At 44.0% G+C, this 20,035-nt stretch overlaps 1 pseudogene; it reads right to left on the reverse strand.

The window, feature by feature from the left end:
- Positions 1–2,729: 2,729 nt before the first annotated feature.
- On the reverse strand, positions 2,730–2,847 carry LOC124559951 (annotated as a pseudogene).
- Positions 2,848–20,035: the final 17,188 nt, after the last annotated feature.

Genomic DNA, 20,035 nt, shown 5'->3' on the forward strand with positions numbered 1-20,035 from the left:
TGATAAATAAATTCATGACATTGCTCTCGATACAGGACTGGGGTTTGTAATGGCCACTAAATCCATGATATCCAATTTATAGGTCATTTATTGTCTACATCCCAGAAATTTTACAAACTTAATGTGACATTTATTATCTACATTCACCAAAACTTTACAAATTTAATAATTGCAGCAAAGTCAAGTCAAATATCTTCTAGTTTTGTCTCGCACTGAAGGTGCTTAAACTAACGGGCATCTCGTTTCTACTTAAGCACTGGGAAAGAGGATGGGACTACGTTGCTGCCCTTGTGGTCCGTCTGCTGGGACAGTGATCGAAATTCGCACCCAAGATTACTACTAGGACCGAATAACAAAAATTCTCTTTGGCGAAAAAACGGGGGAACGAAGCAGACAGAAACATCTCCCATATTCACAAAAGAAAGCAAATTCTTAAAAAATAAAACATCCTGTGAAATACGGCACACGCAAGTAATCAATTAACAGCACACGCAAGCATCCTCACCTTAACTAATTTCCAAGAACGAACTGGTAGCTCGATGGTAGTGCAATTCGGCACCACGTAGGTGACCGATACCAACAGCTAATTTCTTTCTACTCACCCTTCTGTTCGTTCTTGCTTTTCGTACTATACAATCATTCACACGCTCAACCTATTCTTTATCAAAGCAGTTAGGACGTGCTGCTTGCAATTGGGGGTTAAAAAGGAACCGTGAACAAAATTTATGAGATGGCTTAGAAAAATTTTACGTCGCGCGCTTGGAACCTTAAGTCGCATGTCCTACCAGGTTTCACACGGAATCGTCATCCAAATTACTCATCAGCCGTTACGACCACGTGTTAACTAGACGGGGTGAGGCTCCAGGTTACTTTAACACGGAAAAAAAAAAAGTTGCTTCTAAAAGTGAAACTATACAATTTTCAATCCTGAAAAAGAACGGATTAGTGACAATGTACAACATAATAGCTCATCCCACGATGAAATTGGCGGCAAAGACGGAGATTGCCCTCGATTCCATCCGCTCAGTTCAGCCGCTACCCCAAGAGTGACTATATCATGGCGGCTCTCAACGGCCGATCCCTCACATCGAGGGGATGGGGACCTGTTACCAACCCCGGACTACACCCTGGCAAACAGGTGCATCATCTCTGTCTTTACTCCAGGCTTAGGTTGGCACTAACCGACCTACAAGGTGACCACATCTCTGGCTTGGCACTACCAGCAGACGAACTCTCAATACAAACCCCACACTAAATCAACCCAAGGCAACGTAGTGGGATTAGGGAAAGAAAGTGCTTTCATGTAATTATGAATTAAATTAAATAAACAGGTAGTCCACTTTTTCACTCGAGATATCACACTATTTAAACTAAAAAAATGTTAAACGTATAATGCAACAAAAAACTAATTGTAATGAGATGGAACAAACTGTTCCCTCTCAAAGGACCGCCCCACGACAGGTGCGACCTCTGCCAGAAGTGAATATAAGAGCCGCTCCTGCCAACCTCGGCCGGACATTAGTGGACAATATTAGCACGGCCTAGCAGAGAGTGCTACGATATCAATTACTAGTGATCCATATCCATTGCTTGTTTGGACTTAATCGATAGCGAGGAACATTACTGTTTCTTTATCGCCCATTGCTTGCGACACTGGTTCTAAATACAAAGTTAAGTATTGTCAATCTGCTTTATTGAAATAAAACTATTAATGTTATTTCCTTGAACTGTTGTATAGCTTTTCGAGAACGCAGCATCCCTTAGGCACCCTACACGAGACGAGTGGGCAAGACCCCACAGTTACTACTCGTACATTATCAACGGAAAATAAACAAAAAAGGAAACAGTTTTTGGCATTTACTACCTTTCCCTTATCAACCCCCCAACTCTGTCACTTGCGTAAACTTACAGATGTACTTGTCACTAAGGGGAAAAAGCTTTTCTAGGAAAGAAATCAAATACAAATAAAACCTGTCGAAAGAAACAAAGCAACCTCGTGAGTCGTGCTTGTGTAGCTCAGATGGTGGAGCACTTGCCCGCGAAACGCAAAGGTGACGAGGTCGTGCCTCGGTCCGGCACACAGTTTTAATCGGCCAAAAAGTTTCAGCCTCGTTGAGTTTTCAATACACAAAATCAGGAAATCGGTATATCCTAGCGAATTAAATTCGCTGTTTGTTTTCGCAAAGATAATATTACGGAGCTGAATTCTGGCGCTGACGTGGGAAAATACATCTGTCACTGAGCTAAAAAACAGCGCAATCTATTGGTTCTTTGGTGTACTGCGAAAGTAACAGCTCCATCTGTTGGTGCTTTAGTGTACTAGGCAGTGAACATGTGACGATTATACATGAAACTCTAAATTACAATTCTTTTTTCCGTGTTCAGATTTTGAAGAAATAAAGCCTGAATGTTGCCCCAAGTTACTATCAAGTTACCTATGAAAACCTTTTGAAAATTGGTCTAGGGGTTTTGGGGATTAGCGTGTACAGACACATGACGGTTTTACTGTTTTATTATTAGTACAAAAACTAAACTCCTCCCGAACAGGCCATGAAGACCCAACGGTACTGACCGGCCGCCGTGTCATCCTCTACTCACAGGCGGATATGTATGGGCATGTGGTCAGCACACCGCTCTCCCGGCCGTATGTCAGTTTCCGAGACCGGTGCCGCTACTTCTCAATCAAGTAGCACCTCAGCTTGCCTGACAAGGGCTGAGTGCACCCCGCTTGCCAACAACGCTCGGCAGACCGGATGGTCACCCATCCAAGTGCTAGCCCAGCCCGACAGCGCTTAACTTTAGTGATCTGACGGGAACCGGTGTTACCACTGCGGCAAGGCCGTTGGCCATTTTTAGTACAGATTACACAGTTTATGGTCTGCTAATAACAACAGTTAAGGTGGTTCAGACAGAAAAATTTTATTCAGAGAAGCATTTTTAATTTACGAGTCACTAACACTATACGCGCTACCAAATTCAACTACGCTAATAACTGATTTGAATTAATGATGAATAAATCCCCTACAGCTGCAATTCACAAACCCTTTATTAGATAAAATTTTACACACGACCACATTTCAGTATGTCAACCCCATCTTCAGGGGCTTCATTTCATACGAGAAAGTCGTGCTGGTCATTAAAAAAATTCACAAATTTATCAAGTGGAATGCGAAATGCTGTGTGGGTGAGGCACGAAACGGTTCTGAGTCAACCAATACAACAAGGGGGTATAGACAGTAAGTGCTCAGCCCGCCGCATATTGTGGACAGGTGAACAGACTGCAGCGCGAACCACAATGAGACTCCTGTGTACACATATGCGTCAGAGAGTGGCCGTCATCGGAACTAAATCCGAGGGAGGAACGGACCACCAAAGAAATCATAGCTAACAACACGACTGCGCCTCCACGTTCCCTCCCAAATGCCGTCCGCTAATAACATCATCTTGTCCCCTGATCTTGGAAGCTGCGTATCGTGTCAACTGTGTGATGTCGCGTAATGTTTTCAGAACTAGGTTCTTTTAATATGTTGTGAGTGATACATTATACCTCAGGTTAGTACCTAATGTGTAACTCTGCAGCTATGGAGATTGTGTGCGGTTAGTACGTTTTGATTACTACGTTACCCTAAACATTTGTTGCACTGTCTGTACCCGTAATCTTGCATTGTAAATATGACATACTCTTTATATGGACATACCTCCCACGATTATGCTTAATTTGTGGTATGTCGGTTTGATCCCTTTTATATTTTGTACTGTGGTTTTATTAATTTTGTATTTTGTACTACGGTTTTATTAGTTTTATTTCTTGGCAGTTGATTATTCCTGTTTATTTTTTATTATTTATTTATTTATTAATAACTGCATTATACATTGCATATCTTGTCTTTATTGTTTTTTCTATACTAGGCCTATCTTAGCTAATGCCAAGCATAAATAACGTGGTTCCAGCGCTATTACTAGCGGGTGGCGCTTTGTAGGAATCGTAGGTGTTAGCCCTTGTTCTTAGCTACGATTTCTTCGGTGGTTCCTTCCGCCCTTGTTATTAGTTCCAGTGGCGGTCACTGTCTGACGTGTATGTGTGCACAGGAGTCTCACTGCGGTTTGCGCTGCTGTCTGTTGACCGGCCTTGCTGCGATTCACTGTATACGACGGGCTGGGCGCTTACGTGACTCCTTTTACTCAGTGTGGTACTGGATGACTCAGAACGTCTTTTCATGTCTCACCTGCATGAGATCTCGCATAAATTAGCTGGATGTTATACATGTCTGGTACGACTTCCTTCTACGTAATCAAGGCCCTGAATAGGAATTACATCCTGAAACCCGAGTCGTGTATGTGATTTCATCCAAATAAAGAATTTGTCGAGTACAACTGAAGGCGATTTATTCATCATGAAAAACTTAGCAACAGTTGAGAATGTCCAGCAAAGAGTATATTATGTATTTTAGTACTTATATATCTTATTTGGTCCCGGCGGAGGTTCGAGTCCTCCCTCGGGCACGGGTGTGTGTGTTTGTCCTTAGGATAATTTAGGTTACGTAGTGTGTAAGCTTAGGGACCGATGACCTTAATGGTTAAGTCCCATAGGATTTCACACACATTTGATCATTTATCTTATTTGAATATACTTTTTCCTGTTTTTCTACAAACATCTGCTTTCTTCTGAATACTGTGTAATTCAAAAACTAAATTAAAGTTTCTCTTCCTAATTTGTTTTCGTACGGGATCCAAAACGATTGGTGGTTGGTGGAGACGCAACTGTGGAGATCATCGGCGGATTAATTGGGGTGAGCTACGGATGAAAGGGTGTTGCACCCGATCCAAAAACGCATTATTCGTGCTTTATGCCACTTCCGGATTCTTTTAACCTCGTGGTGGTATGTAACGTGTCCGTAAATTCCGCTGGACCCAGGTATCCAGACTAGATCTGTGTCAGCCATTCCATACTTTTTGCCCTCTGCTAGGAGGTGGCCATTTTTCTCAGTAACTAACTTGCAAAAACAGAAAACAAAAACAAAATAAAAACAAAAAAATATTTTTATGGGTGTTATCATTATGCCGCAAACCACACCTTTCTATCCAGTTCAGTTTCTGAAACGTACATGATCTGCATCTGCATCTACATGCGTACTTCACAAGCCACCGTGTGGTGCGTGGTGAAGGCTACCCTGTACCACTACTAATCGTTTCCTTCGCTGTTCCACTCGCAAATAAAACGAGGGAGAAATAACAGTCGACATGCCTCTGTGCGAGCCCCAATCTCTCTAATCTTATCTTCGTGGTCCTTAGGCGCAATGTACGTCAACGGTAGTAGAATCGTTCTGCAGTCAGCCTCAAATGCCGGTTCCCTAAATGTTCTCAATAGTGTCAGTCGAAAACAACACCCCTTTCCCTCCAGCGATTCCCACTGGAGTTCCCGAAGCATCTTCATAATACTTACATGTTATTCGAACCTACCGGTAACAAATGTAGCAGCCAGCATTTAAACTGCTTCGATGTCTTCCGTTAATCCGACCTGGTGGGGACCCTGAAGACTCGAACAAAATTCAATAATGGTTTGCACTAGTGTTCTATATGAGTTATCCTTTACAAATGAACCATGCTTTCCTACAATTTCTCAAATAAACCGAAGCCACCCGTTAATCCTCCCTACTACAATCCTTATATGCTCATCGCATTTCATATTGCTGTCCAAAGTTATGCCTAGATATTTCATCGACGTGACTATATATTTGATCGATGTGACTCTCTATAAGTATACTACAAATGTTGTATTCGACCATCATGGATTTGTTTATCCTACTCATCTGCATTAACTTACATTTTTCCTAAATGTAGAGCTAACTGCTATTTGTCACACCAACTGGAAATATTTTGTAAGTCATCTTGTACCCTACAGTACTCTTCTTCCTCAGCAAAGAGCCGCAGAGTGCTGCTTACCCTGTCCACAGATCGTTTATGTACGAGGGTTGGAACTTAAAATAGTGGCAACTATTTATTCACAACCGATACAAAAGAATTACATGGTTGCACTTGTTACTGTCCTTCAAAGTAGTCAGCAGCGTTGTGTAGAACCCGTTGCCAGTCGAATCTCTGGAACAGTTCTGAAGCGAATGCCACGAAGTGGTTCCTTCATCTTCGGAATCAAATCAAAGGCACAAGGACTTAAGTCCGGGGAGTATGGTGGGTGGTACAGTACGTCCCAGTCCCACGACTGAGCAGAGCAGCCATAGCTTGCGCTTTATGCGTCCGCGCATTGTGGTGCAACGTGATGGGTGGGCTGCGCAGAAAGTGTCGCCGCTTCTTTCGCAAAGCTGGTCGCAGGTGATGCTTCAAAAACGAACAGTAATACTGTGCATTGACGGTCTGCCGTGGAGGAACGTAATGCGTTAGTATAACATCATCACAGTCGTACACGAGAATCATCATAACTTTCACCATACCGGGGCTCTGGAGCATCACCTGCGATCAGCTTTGCGAAAGAAGCGAAGACACTTACTGCGCAAAATAAGATAGTGCCACAAGCAATCGTAATAAGAGCACTGGTGACACTAACGTACAAAAATGACTTGTAAGATAGGATCAGCAAAGCAGAAAGTTTGTTAGATGGTGATTTTGTTGTCTACAGGGAAATAACGTTGCTGGACAAAAGTAAGAAAATGCTGAAAGTCTCGGATTTAATTTCCTTTTACTGTAATTAACAGCATCTCTCTTTAAATGACGACAAATGTAAGTTGATGCCTACAAGAAAGAGAAATAACCTGCCAGTTTCAGAAAACGAGGTTAGTCATGAACGTCTTGAGACTGTCACATCGGTAAGTATTTAAGGATAATACTAAGACACGATATGGAATGCAACCATCATGTATAACCACAGTTAGACAAAGTAAGTGAATGACTCAAATTTGCTGGAAGGCTCTTGAAAAGTACAACGCTACTGTAAAGGAAATGACAATAGGCTAGTGCGAACAATCCCAGATTACGGTTTCAGTGTTGGGAGTCATATCAAGTAGGAATGGCAACAGACATGGAGTCAGCTTAGTATAGTCCATATGAATCGTTGGAAGAAACGGAACGCAGTTGTGGCCATATGCTATTGGATAAATTTAGAGGACTTTACATCCATTATGTTGTCATCATCGTATATTTCGCGTAGCGATGATGCCATTAGCTAGGAGAGATGAGAAAGAGTACAGATTCATGTACGCTCCACCATGCCTCCTGTAGAACGGTTTGTGGAGTATATGTGTTGATGCTGAAGCTTTTCTGTTCGTTCGCACTGGTAGTGATTAGAACCGCTTGTTTATCGACTATGGAGAGAACTTAATATATCTTCCGATTACAAATTAACGTCGATACCTGACAATGGCTAGAAAGTGCTCACTTTGATGACGTCCATGACATTCGTACTGGGTAATGAGCAGGATGATGCCGAGGATGATTAGCGACCCGGTCCCTCGGGGCTGAATAGAACTTAATACAGTTTCTGAAAACGATCCACATTACTTGATTACAAACTGTAACGTCAATCTGTGACTATACCTAGTAGGTACTCACAAACGATAATGGGTGATCAGCGTGAGGGTGTCGAGTACGGTTAACAATTCGGTCCCGCGAGGCTGTGTGGCCGTGCGCACTCAAGACGTTGGTCCAGCCTCGGTGGCGGCTGACAGAAATCCACCGGCTGGTGCTTACGAGGAGGGCAAAGTGACTCCATCTGATGGGCAGCAGAAGCAGCAGGCACTGAGTCCAGAGCGTGAACTTGGAACGACTGACGGAAGTCCAGGGAGCGTCGAACGGCCTGAGTGGAGCCCGGAGCATAGCTGGCCGCACAGTGGAAGAGAGCCGACCTGAAAACCAGTCACCTGACGAACACTGTTGCGTCGTGAAGCTGACACTTGTTCTCACAAACTGGTGCCTGCAACTGCAGCGCTATTTACTGCAACACACACGCTACGTATCGGCGAGGCTCGCGCCTCCTGCCACTGTGGGGGCTGCGTGAGGCTTGAAGGAAAACAGGCTCGCGAATTGTGCTCAACGTCTTCTGTTTACAAGCGATCTCTCACAGTAGAGAAACAAGTAGCAGGCGCAGCACCTTAACTGTGGTACACGTCTTAAAGTGTCGAAGCCACGTTTGCAGGGGCGCAGTCACCATCTCGGCGAGCGCATGGCACAACTCAGCCGCTAGAGCAGAGTGTCGTATAGATTGGAACTAAACAACAATACATTCAGGCCGATTTGCGAGCATTTGTCTGAGATACTACTACTATCAAACTTCTATTTACTGTACTGCAACACTGCATTCCACAATTATTGAACAGAACCAAAACGCTAGACATTATGCATGAAAAGACTGAGATGAACACATGAAAACACACAAATAGCTGAAGAGAAATGAAAGGTGCATATAATTATGACAGCTGAGCATGAGACAACAATCGACATCTCAAGTGTTCAAAATAAGAAATAGATGAATCACATAACCACTATATCACAAGGAACTTCTAAAAGAAAGGGCTTAGCGCAAGTCGTGTGGAGATACTGAACTGACGCACTAAACAACACGAGAAAATGGTCCCAACCGGAGACGGATGTGCAGTTTTGGCGTAGGAGAAAAAATGATTACCAAAGGCTGTGACGGGAGGCCCGGAATAAGTAGTGCTTGTCACTATGGGCATGCTGCCTATCTAAAGCCGAAGGCATCTGGGAGAGGCCAGGAGACCCACCCACGTCTGGAAAGAAAAGGGCCCAGTAGAGTGGCAGGGCTACTGGACGTTTGGGTGGAGACACCGAAAGTGAAGGCGAGGAAGGCCTCACGCTCGGTGAGACGATTGCAGGCAGAAGCACCTAATGTGCTGCGACGGAGATGGACAACTGGAGGTGTCTACAGGCAGTGGAGACAGCAGCATGGACCCCACCAAATGTAGGAGGCATCCCTGGAGTGCATGTGCACAGCAGGCACTGGAAGCAAAGAAGAAAAGGAAAGAGGAGGAGGAGCAATGGAAATGTGAGTACAGGCACTCAATGTAACCGGCTGCCCCAGCGGGGATGACACGCCTGGTAGCAAAGACAGTGACGATGATAGAGCACCTGCAGAGAAGACTGCAGAAGGGGAGTCAGCGGCGTCTGTGGTGGCAGCGACGGCGGCGATTCGACTGGCGGCGACTTTGAGAATGGCCGTGTGGATGCCCCACGTCAATGCCAGTGGCGACGTTGGCGACGGCAGTGGATGGGTCTGTGTCCAGAGGGCTGGCTTGCTGCGACAACTGGATGCATGACTAGATAGCCTGCATCAATGTCGACAGGGACATCAACGACTGGACTGACGACAAGAAAGCTGGTGTCGGTTCCTACAATGTTAGCCGTGACTGGATTGACGAGAAACCTGGCTCCTGCACTGACGGGGCCGGTGACGGCTGAGCTGACAACGAGAGAACCAGCGACGTTCTCGACAGGACCAGTGATGACAGGGCTGACGATGAGAGAGCTGTCGAGAGGGTCGGTGTCAGCAGCGACATGGCCAGTGACGAATCGACATCTTGCAGAAGAAACTGACTGAAAGTTGATGTGCCTACCACTCACAGAACCACTCAGTCCGGACTCTGTTGATGATCACGCTCTCGAGAAGACAATGGACAAGACTATCATTAGCCAGGAAAGTGGCATGCACAGGTCGTGGCTAGAGTAGACTGTCAGTAGCTGTAACATACACCTAAATGTTAAAATACGCCTCTAAACATTCCACCAATTCGTCACAGTCTACGTCACCTGGACGAGAGTTTTGAAAGTATTGCAAACATTATCGAAAAATGTGTGCACCGGTATTTGCAATTAAGTGCGCCCTGTGCTGTGTCCCTTGAATGTTGTATGCTGTGACGTGTGCGTCCAGTTGTGGATGGCATTCGACACAGTCCTCTTTCTGACTGCCAAACTCTCTAAACTTCGGTGCAGGTGTGGGAGTGGCTAGACAGGACACAGTTGCTGTACTCATCATCTGAGTTAACTGAGCGATGCTCTTCAGCAGGTCCTGAAGCTGCGTCAAAGGTAGCTTTGACGACAGACATGGTGAACCAAAAAGACCCTCAATTCTAATGCGATAACACACAGCTAATCAAACTGTAGCCTGGACTTCACTGAAGTACGAGAAAATCACTAATTAACCACTGTAAACAACGCAGACTAGTAATGTCAATCATGATCATTTATACTTTGATGAATATCGTTTCAAAACTACGAAACGTTCAGCACTCACCTTGCTTCCATTCCCTTGGAGCCCATCCAGTTTCACATTCAAAGCTGCCTGTGAAACTATCGCATGAACGCACCACCTGAACAGAAAAAGAGAGAAAAGAAATGTGAAGAAAGTTCCTGCATGAGTGATCATCTCCTAGCAACAACAGCCTAACAAAAAAAACAAAGAAAGACACCCTCGTTTAACACAGATACGGCATCAGATTTGTTATTATAAAAAAATTTGGTAGAAAGCCCACACGAACAGTGAGCACTAAGATACAGCACTACTTGTCGGAAGAACGTCACACAAATCATAAAGACGGTGCTCCATCACGGCGAACTGTTACACTATGTGGTATCAGCCTCGAGGCCATTTTTCTGTTTGTCGGAGGATATGAAGCGAGAATTGAATTGCGCAGATACACTAACAACTGACTATGAACTGAATTTAACACGGTTTCTGGGGATAAATGCCCGCACAACTTGATTACAAACTGAAATGTCAGTCCCTGGCGATGCAGTGCTAACATCGATTTCCGTCATATCACCGAAGATAAGCGCTGTCGGGCTTGGCTAGTACTTAGATGAGTGATCGTCCGAGTCTGCAAAGTATTGTTGGTGAGAGGCCGTTCAGGAGCTATCTGACTGAGAAGTAGTGGCTCTGGTCACGAAAACTGACAACAGCTGGGCGAGCGATGTGTTGACCACATGCCCTTCCATATCCAGTGACGCCTGTTGCCTGATGATGACACGGTGGTCGTCCGGCGCCGTTGGGCCTTCCGAGGCCTGTTCGGATGGACACTCCTTGGTGATGTCTAGAAGTTGCCTACAGTGACGAAGTCCATGAAAGCCGTAGTGGCTGATGAGCGGGAAGGTGCTGATGATGACAAGCGACGTAGTCAAATGAGGCTGTGGGCTCGCGTGCAGTCAAGACGCTGGTCCAGGGAAGCGGTGCCCTCGGATCGGCTGACAGAGGTCCAGCAGCTGGTGCTCAAAGCGAGAGGATGATAGCTCCGTCTGATAGTCGACAGAAGCAGCAAACGCTGCGTCCGGAGCGTGAACTCTATGCTGCTGATGGAAGCCGAGGGAACGTCGAACGACTGATGTGGAGCCCAGAGCGTAACAGCCGCCAGGTGGGTGAGTAGTGACGTAAATATTAGTCACCGGATGAATACTGTTGCGGCGCCACGTGGACACGTGATCTGGCGGAAGCGAATTGTTGCCTGCGACTGCAGCGCTATTTGGAAATTTGTGGTAAGGTACTATGGGACCAAACTACTGAGGTTATCGGTCTCTAGACTTACACACTAGTTAATCTAACTTAAACTAACTTCAGCTAAGGACAACACACACTCCCATGCCCGAGGGAGGACTCGAACCTCCGACGGGAGGAGCCGCGCGAACCGTGACAGGGCACCTAAGACCACGCAGCTGCAGCGCTGTTTATTACGACATGCCCGCTACATGTGGGCGTGGCTCGATCCCTTTGATGCTGTGGCGGTTGCATGAGATTTGAAGAAAAACAGCCCGGTGAACTGTGTTGGCGACTTCTGTTTACAAGCAATCTCTCACGTTAGTGAATTTGCTAGCAGAAGGAGCTGCGCCTTACCCACAGTACATATATGTAAGTGTGGTGGCCGCGTTTGCAGGGTGCAGCCTGGAATACATCATATAACCATTCCAGTATGTCCTTAGAGTAATTCAGTGCACAGTTACGAAATAATCGAATTTCAAAGAAACGATGCCAACTGAGGAGTGACTGGCTTTAAATTTGAGGTCGTTGCACAAATGGTTAGTTGCCAAATATTTTATGAGCGCAAGCATACGCTTCAGTCATTCAGAATCATAGTGTCAATACAGCGTATTCCATTCAAGAGTAATGTATGATGTTACTTGCACCGACGAAGTACAGGAATAAAACAATTTATTTTAGTAGTTAAGAGATTACTAATTACACAGCATGGACACGCAGTTGACGGCGTTCGTTTCAGACTTGTACTTAACTACAATTACCAGATATTTTCCATGGTCCTAAACCTGCATTTTACGTCACCTTTGCTCGTGAAGTTGTGTCACGTATTCAGCAAATCTTCTCATACAATATTACCATTGTTTTTTTCTTTTTTATCTTGTGGTTAGCGTCTCCACCTGTATGTTTCCTTTAAACCACAGTTCTCTGTGTACGTCAAGATGGTTACACCTCTTGCCTTATGTGTACGACAGTGGCTCGATCTCATCCAAAAGAATCATAAACTTCTCAGTATCTATAGCAAGTGTTTGGTTATGATACAGTAACTGTCACTTACTTGGAGTGTGTATGTCGAAGCAGTGGCAGTTCATAGCGATCCCTGATACATCCGCCAACTCACAGTGTTCAGTCGAATTGGTCGAGTGCAGCACATGATTACTAATCTGTAAACGTTCTTCGGATTAAACTGCCATCCTCCGCTGACTAGATGGTTAGACGAATACGGTTACAGAGGAGAACCAGCCTATATTTGCCATCAGTATTATAATTAATGAACAAGAAAGTCTCGTCTTTTGAGTAATAAGTTATCACCTCTTTTTGTTAAGTAAGTTATAAAAACTGCCCGCATTTCATCGTGGATCAAGGCAGAATCCAGTCAATGTTTCCATAGTCATTGGTCACTAACTGAACAAGACATCAACAACGTGTAGCTCGCGAAGCAGGTGACGTGATGTTCACTGGCAGAAGCTGTACTGATAGTAGGCATGTCAGTCAAAAGGCTACAATATTCTGATAATAGGCATGTCAGTCAAAAGAATACAGTATTCCCTTGCTACAGACTTTGTAAGCAAATCGCATGCGGCGTTTGGTAAGTGTGTATCGCGAACGGACGAATGATACGGTTACAAATAACTGTCATAGGAGCTGCTGATTGCTGAGACGAAAGCCAAATAAGATGATGCGTGCAAGGAAACGAAAAAACTATACTCTCCGAATAACACCGGCGGGCTAACAGGTTGGTGAATACCATAACGTTTCACCGAAAAGCACTGCAATTGGGGATCCTGTGATAAATAAATATGTTAGTTACTAAAAAATCCTATGCTGTTACGTTTCTGTGTATACCCCAGAATTAGAAGGGTAACGGGCAAGAAATTTGTAATCATTTTAATACTATTATCTAATAAATATTTTTTCCTTATTTCAGTGATTGAGCAGTGTGCCAGTGGTGACCAATAATAAGCAGAATTCGTGTTAATTATTTGAAGTTAGTGTCATTTTGCCTGCTCACGGATTTCTTGTCGTTTAAATTAATTATTTGAGGTTTGCTACATACATTAAACTTGAATGTTTGTGACTGGCGAGGAGAAGATTCTACGGTGAGTCTCGTTTTCCTTTTGTATGCAGCTAAGCCTTTTGTGTCAATTACAGTCAACTGAACGATTGAATTAGTTGTATTTTCAGTCCTGTAAAATCTCAACTCAGAAGTAAGAGATAGCGTCAGCAGAAATTCGGGGTCTGTGGTATTCACACCGCTGTATGGTAAGTGCTTTGTTATAACAATAAACCATCGAGATATACGGTATCGCAAACAACAAGAAAATCTGCCGACTGGAAATTCGTCACATGAAGTTCTCGGTAGGGATGAGAAGCGGAACATCTCCGTCGGATGAGCTCAAAGGCTTTATGAACGAGCGTCCTATCCGGCACAGAAGCGTCCTGCTTCTCGGTGTCTGCTATTTGTACCGTTCTCGGTACGTCTTGACTGGAGTCCTTTGTTAGAATGTAATAGCCTCATTTGTTACCGCTCACTGTTCTCCGTTCTGCCTTCCCAAACACGTCCCGCTGTAATTGTGGGGGGAGATAAGGACGCTAAAACGAATGGCAGCAGCAGCTAGAGCCTGACTGACGACTCGTCCCTAACGACCCCGATGTAGACGATACGGGCCGCCTCCTGCCGTCCTGTGCGGTGGGGACCCTCGCCAGACGGACATGTGGTGTTGAGGATCTCATCAAGCTACTTTTAGCTCTAGTCCTTCAAGCAAACGAGAAGTGTTTCGCAAGGCAAGACAAGTCGTTGTCCATTTCATAGTCAGAACAAGGCTTCTAGCCAGTGGAATTCGTTCTGCTCCGCCATTCGTCTCATTATGTGTTTTTTATTTAGTCTTATTTATTCTAGGCAAATTAGCCTTCAAAAATGGTTCAAATGGCTCTGAGCACTATGGGACTTAACATCTATGGTCATCAGTCCCCTAGAACTTAGAACTACTTAAACCTAACTAACCTAAGGACATCACACAACACCCAGCCATCACGAGGCAGAGAAAATCCCTGACCCCGCCGGGAATCGAACCCGGGAACCCGGGCGTGGGAAGCGAGAACGCTACCGCACGACCACGAGATGCGGGCTAGCCTTCTCCAGCTCTTTTACAGCATACCAGATACCTAAAATTTCATACAGTTTCTAATGCAAACACTAATGATTGTATTTTGATTGGTGCTAAACGTAATTAAACAGGAAAACTTTCGCAAAAATTTAGCAAAGAGAAATGAAGTACCAGAAGAAAAGGAACGAGATATGGTTGAAACGGTTCAAGTGGGTCTGAGCACTATGGGACTTAACATCTGAGGTCATCAGTCCCCTAGACTTAGAACTACTTAAACCTAACTAACCTAAGGACATCACACACATCCATGCCCGAGGCAGGATTCGAACCTGCGACCGTAGAGGGCTCGCGGTTCCACACTGAAGCGCCTAAAACCACTAGGCCACCAGCGGCCGGCAAGGAACGAGATAAACTATGCCCAAGAACGTGGGTAAACCGTTATTACAGGTCGAGCAGACAGTAAAAGCTGCTAATTTCTTATTTTTAATGACATGGCAATAACTTATTTTGGAAAGTGGAATGCTGCTATTTCTCTCATATTATGTGGAAAGTTACTCCACAGTCTCCTGCCGTAAACATCTGCATCTGCATATATAGAGGGTTGGCGATATAAGTGCAGGTGTTTCTATTGGTGACTGAGGACAGTGTACTGTACGACATTAAACAGTACTTACTTCATTTGAGTCCCCAGCACGTGGTCTTGCGGTAGCGTTCTTGCTTCTCGCGCACGGGGTGCCGGGTTCGATTGTCGCCGGGGTAAGGGATTTTGCCTGCCTCGAGATGACTGGGTGTTGTTGTGTCGTCATCATCATCATTCATCGGTCGGAGGAAGACAATGGCAATGGCAATGGCAAACTACCTCTGCTAGGACCTTGTCTAGTACGGCGGTGCGGGTTCCCAGCATCGTCCCCTACGCTCCTCGGAGCTCCTCGGGACCTCATCATCACTTCATCCGAAGACTGATAATTATAGCTAATATGAGGAGCAAATTTTTAGATTGGTTAGTACCTCCAAGTATTTGTGACACAAGAAAGCCATTAATGTTTATTTTCTCCTGGGCAGCAGGCCAGGTACTGAAGTGTAGGTGTGTGGACAAAACAGTCTATACGGACCGGCGTAGTCCACTTTTCAGTGCAGTTACGGTCATGCAGAGAACACCAGGCAGTAACTTAAGCGACGTTTTCGCGGGAAGACTATCAGATGCAGAGTGAAAACAACTAACGCACGGATGTGGGCACGTATTAAGGTTACAATGATCGCAATTTTTGTACCTATAACCCTAACATCATTCATATACGCTGGAAACCATTATACCCTGCATAGCGGAAGCTAATTCTTGGCAGTACTGTCAATATTCTGTCCTATTCCATTCTCCATTCTCGTATTGAACGACGGAAAAATGACTGCTTGTTTGTTTCTAATCGCTTACTAATCTCCAAGAATTGACTTTCCCCGAGGATTTCAGTTACATTTTGGTATGGGTTATACCGACCACTTAAGATCCTAGCAGTGCGTCTCAAAGAGATCGATATATACTATCGTTCTTAACTGATATGGACGCCTTCGCTGGAGCAATACACTATGATTGATCATATTACCATCTTATATGTCATTTCCTTAATAGATGGGATGCACTTTCACATGAGTCCCTCCAACAAATCTTTGTCTTCGGTCTGCTATTTCCTTTATTTATTTTACGTGATTCGTCCATTTCTCGTCGCTTCTTAGAAATACCCCTAAATATTAATCCAATCTGACGTGGGGATGGTGTTCCGCATTAATCTTGTAATCGGATGCCATCGGCTTCTTTATCTCTGTTACAGATGTTATTTTACATTTACACGTATTTCAGGAGAAGTGTCATCGATTATAGCAAGTGAAAAATTTGTCCAACTGTTTTGCTGTCCGTAAACAGCGCATTCCTGCAGACAGCAGCATCGTCAGCAAACGGTCTTACAATGTTTCTGATCCCATCTCATAAATCGTCCTCTGGTATTGACGGCACGAGAGGTCCTATAACGCTTTGTTGGGGCACACCATACATTAAATTCCTGCCTGGGGAAGATTCGCCGTCCAATTAAACGTACTGGATTCCGATAGTCAAATATTCATCGATCCAAGTACATATTTGCGAAAACACTATATAAGATCGTTCTTCATTAGAAGTCACGCTGTGATACAGTTTCGATCAGCTTCCGGAAGCCTAAGAAGACGATATCCAGCAATTCACCTACGTCTGTTGTCTGCAAGACGACGCGAATGAATAGACGAAGCTGTGTTTGACACGATTGTGTTTCCTGAAGCCGCGCTCGTTCTTTGAGAGTTGTTGTTGTCCAGGAATGTTATACAGTTTGATCTTATACTATGATCTAGGATGCTGCAATAGGCGGATTTCAGCAATATTAGTCTGTAAATCTTCTAAAACAATCTTTAACCTCTTTATAGACAGGAGTGACATTCCTCATAATTCGGGACTATTCGCTGAGCAAGAAATTGTCGGAAGATGGAGCAGAGGGTGCAAAACCAGGCATAGGCGTAAATATGAGCATGCCATCCCCCACTTAACTTGCCCAAAGGGGTATGGAAGGTTCTGCATTCTGGTGGACACGTACGTAAACAGTAGCACTTTTTGATAGGAGATACCAGTAACCATCTACTAACTCTCTTTAAAGTAGTGTGGACACAATGTTGGTTAATGTGCTATCTACTGTTTGATCCAGGCTGCAAACCACTGGCGAGTATGTGAAAACGTTTTGTTTTCAAGTCCTTACTGTTAGTTTAAAGTAATTTTACAGTGACACCTGGACAGCAGAATCATAAGCTACTTTTACAAAAACATCTTTAGTCACACACGTCTTTAGTTTATATGTGGTATAGGCCATCTTGCTTAAGCAGGGACGGTGTAAATATGGGCTCATTTAAACACAGTAACATTCCATAAAATATTCCATAGAAAATATGCCATAAATATTTGTGTGAATCGTTGTTTTGCTTCCTATAATTTAATAAACTTGTTGCAGTAGTTATTGAAGCTAAGAAATCTAGAATTTTCCTAAAAGGAAGTACCTTCGTCAGAAACGAAATACAGTGCTCGTGTTTACCTTTTCGTCTGAGAACGAGCAGATAATTCCGCACCGTATTCAACGTAATATCTAATTGAAATTACGTCAGGGGTGTCTACACATACGCACGTACCTTTAGAGGGAGAGTCAAAGTAATTCATAATCCTACAGGGCCACATGAGCTCAGTATATAAACACTGCAACTGCGAAGATGTCTGACTTTCAGAAGCAACGAAAAAAGTATTCCATATTTAAAAGAACGCAAAATCCTCAAGACTGGCGAAGTTTTACAGAAGCTCAAAATTTAGTGCGAACGTCAATGCGAGATGCTGTTAATAGTTTTCACAACGAAACTCTGTTTCCAAATCTGGCAAAAAACTCAGAGATTCCGGTCGTATGTTAAGTACACTAGCGGCAAGACTCAATCAACACCTCCACTACTCTATAACAATAATAATGTCTCTGATGACAGTGCGACTAAAACAGAGTTACTAAACATGGTTTCCCGAAACTCCTTCGCCAAAGAGGGCGAAGTAAACATTCCATAATTCGAATCCAGAACAACTGCCAAGATCAGTAACTTAGAAGTAGATATCCTTGGTGTAGCGTAGCTGATTAAATCACTTCATAAAGACAGAGCGTCCGGTCCAGGTTGTATACTAGTCAGGTTCCTTTCAGAGCGAGCGATTGTATGAGATTGCTAAGTATGAAGTTACTGTACCATACAATAGCTTCATACCTAGCAATCTTATACAACCGCTCGCTCGTCGAAAGATCCGTACCTAAAGACTGCAAAGTTGCATATGTCGCACCTATACCCAAGAAAGGAAATAGGAGTAATCCGCTGAACTACAGATCCATATCACCAACGCTGATTTGCAGTAGGATTTTGGAACATAGATTATATTCGAACGTTATGAATTACCTCGCAGATAACGATTTATTAACAAACTGCCAACACGGATTCACAAAATATCGTTCCTGTGGAACACAACTAGCTCTTTATTCTCACGAAGTAATGGGTACTATCGTCAGGGGATGTCAGATTGATTCCATAGTTTTAGATTTCCGGAAGGATTTTGACACCAGTGCTCACAAGCGACTTCTAATCAAATTGCTTGCATATGGAGTACCGCGTCAGGTGTGTGACTGGACTGAGGATTTCTTGTCGGAAAGGTCACAGTTCGTAGTAACTGACGGAAAGTCATCGAGTAAAACAGAATTAATATATGATGTTCCCCAAGGGTTATAGATCTGCTGCTTCTGTTTTACGTAAACGACACAGGAGACAATCAAGCCGGCCGTTGTGGCCGAGCGGTTCTAGGTCGTTCAGTCTGGAACCGAACGACCGCTAAGGCCGCAGGTTCGAATCCTGCCTCGTGCATGGGTGTGTGTGGTGTCCTTAGGTTAGTTAGGTTTAAGTAGTTCTAAATTCTAGGGGACTGATGACCTCAGATGTTAAGTCCCATAGTGCTCAGAGCCATTTGAACCATTTGAAGACGATCTGAGAAGGCCTCTTAGATTGTTTGCACATGATGCTGTCATTTACCGTGTACTAAAATGATCAAATTATCAAAACAAATTGCAAAATGATTTGGACGAGATAGCAACAGGGAGCGAAAAGTGGCAATTGAGTTCAAATAATTAAAAGTGTGAAATCATCTAGATGAACACTAAAAGAAAATTTCGGTTACACGATAAATAATAAACATAGAGCCTAACTAAATAGTTAGTAATTACAATTACGAATAACTTAAATTGTAACGATCACGTAGGTTATGTTGGTGGGGAAGCAAACCAAAGATAGCAGTTTATTGGAAGAACACTTGGAAAGTGGTACAGGTCTACTAAAATGACTGCTTACAGCACGCTTGTCCGTCCTCTTCTGGAGCACTGTTGTGCTGTGTGGGAGCCAGATTGGATGGGACTGACGGAGGACGTGGAAAAAGCCCAAAGAAGGGCAGTCGTTTTGTATTATCAGGATAGAGGTGAGAAAGTGCCATGGATATGATACGCGAATTATGGTGGCAATCATTATAACATAGGCGATTTTCGTTCGGGCAGCGTCTGCTCACAAAATTTCGATCGCCAATTTTCTCCTTCGATTGCGAAAATATTTTGATGACGCCCACTAATATAGGGAGGAACGTTCATCATAATAAAATAAGAGACATGAGAATTCACACGGAAAGAATTACTTGATCCTTTTTCCCACCCGCCGTTCGAGAGTGAAACGGTAGAAAACTAGCTTGAACCAGTTTCAATTAATCCTCTGTCAGGCACTTGACAGTTTCAGAGCAATCATGTAGATGTAGATAATTAAGGAATTGCGCTACGTATGGTGATACGGATCTTTCTGTCACCACCTCTTCTGCCACCAG

The sequence above is a fragment of the Schistocerca americana genome, chromosome 1, assembly GCF_021461395.2.
Source record: "Schistocerca americana isolate TAMUIC-IGC-003095 chromosome 1, iqSchAmer2.1, whole genome shotgun sequence".
NCBI classification, from domain to species: Eukaryota; Metazoa; Arthropoda; class Insecta; order Orthoptera; family Acrididae; genus Schistocerca; species Schistocerca americana.